This window comes from Aquarana catesbeiana, linkage group LG04 (assembly GCF_042186555.1).
Source record: "Aquarana catesbeiana isolate 2022-GZ linkage group LG04, ASM4218655v1, whole genome shotgun sequence".
Lineage (NCBI taxonomy): Eukaryota > Metazoa > Chordata > Amphibia > Anura > Ranidae > Aquarana > Aquarana catesbeiana.
Genome location: NC_133327.1, coordinates 434320404 through 434322335, shown reverse-complemented (window position 1 = coordinate 434322335; position 1932 = coordinate 434320404). Strand labels below are relative to the sequence as shown.

At 46.1% G+C, this 1932-nt stretch overlaps 1 pseudogene; it reads right to left on the bottom strand.

The window, feature by feature from the left end:
• Nucleotides 1-1254: 1254 nt before the first annotated feature.
• LOC141141657 (5S ribosomal RNA) lies at nt 1255-1373 on the bottom strand (annotated as a pseudogene).
• Nucleotides 1374-1932: the final 559 nt, after the last annotated feature.

The window sequence follows — 1932 nt, the reverse complement described above, 5'->3', positions numbered from 1 at the left end:
TGAAGGGAACATTCTCCCGGGAACAACTGCTGGCGACTCAATTAGTCCGCCTGTCATTTTTCTATTCCCGGAATTAAGACTGGAATGAAGACTGCCGAAAGGCAAGGTACATTGTTTTCTGCCCAAGTTAAGATATGATTCACCTCTCTCTGGGCCGCACGACTTCTCGTGCCCCCCTTGGTGATTGATATAGGCCACCGCTGTGGCATTGATGGATTGGATCCTGACAGGACAATTCCGTAATCTGAACGTCCAGGCCCTCAGGGCCAAGCGCGCTGCCCAGATCTCTAGGATGTTGATGGGCAAGGTCATTGTTACCATCTTCCAGGTAACTGGTAGGAAAGTTTTTCTCTTCTGCAGATTCTTGGTTATCAACCACGAACTGAGGCTTTGGCGCACCCTGGAGACAGATACATTGGGAAATCTAGAGCTTGGATCTTCTTGTTCCAAGCCGATAAGATACTGTTTTGCAGCAGCCTCAAATGAAACTGAGCATAAGGAACGGCCACCTGAATCAGTTCCTTTATGGCCCTGATCTTTGCCTGGGGCAAGAATACCCTTTTCTGGGCTGTATCAATAATCAGACCCAGGTATTCTAATCTCCTTGATAGTTAGTTTTTTTTTAAGGAGGATTTCTCTAGGTTTAGAACTCAACCTAGGTATTCCAGGTAGTTTACTGTGGATCATACTTTGGTCTAAGTGGGCTACCGACTGGTCTATCAAGAGCAGATCGTCTGGGTAAGCTATAATCGTTATACCTTGAGCCCTTAATCCGACTACAGGAGGGGCCAGGACCTTTGTAAATACTCGAGCAGAAAGGCAAAGCTACAAACTAAAAATGAAGATTTTCTACCTCGAAACTTAGTTATTTCTGGTGAGTGGGAAATATAGGTACATGGAGGTATGCAACCCTGATGTCTATTGACGCCAGAGGTTCTCCACCTTGTAAGATGGAGACCACTGATCGAATTGACTCCATGCGAAAAGAGCGGATATTCAGAAACCAGTTTGGATCTTTGAAATCTAGAATGGGTCTGACATACCCATTTGGTTTTGGTACTGTGAAAAGGTTTAAATAAAACCCCAATCCCTGCTCTTGCATGGGAACCACTAAGATCAATTTTTTGAGACAAAAGATGGTCCAATGCTTGAAAGAGAGACTTCTTTTCCTCTGGAATCTGAGAAAAAGAGGAGACTGGGACTTTCGGAACTCAAGTTTGTACCCTAGAGTTATTGAGGAAGTCACCCATCTGCAGCCTACGGCACCTGGTATTCCCAGGTGGTCCTCCATCCAGATACTGACCAGACCCGACCCTGCTTAGCCTCTGAGATCAGACGAGATCGGGTGCTTTCAGGGTTATGTGGCTGTAGGCTCCCGATACTCTTCCTACCAGACCTGTGAGAACTGCAGAAGTCTTCCCCCCACTCGAGCGAGCAGGGGCGCCCCCTCATAAGGAGGCTCCAGTTCCCCTCTTGAACTTGATGGCGGAAGCCGTCGTGACTGCCTGGAGGCAGATGCTCCTGGCACTGGAGAAGGAGCTTGTTTAAATGAAATACGATTACTCCTCTTCCTAACTAGCAAAAGGGTACTTTTTCCACTAGAAATTTTTTGGATGTATTTATCCAAATAATCCCCAAACAGCTGTTCACCAAAAAGGAAAACTAGCCAGGAGCTTTGCATGACGCTTCGGCTGACCAATCTTTCAACCACAAGATTCTATGCCTATGCACCAGCCCAAGCGTAAGGCATGAGGCTTGAAGAATAGAATCTCTCATGGCGTCTATTGCCAAACATAATGCCGCCGGTAACTCAGCTAAATCCTGGCTTTCTGATCAGGAATAATCTTGAGCACCTGTTTAAACTGGTCTCACAATGATTGACATACACCAATTGCTGCTAGCGCAGGTTGAGTAATCAGAGAAAATGTTTTT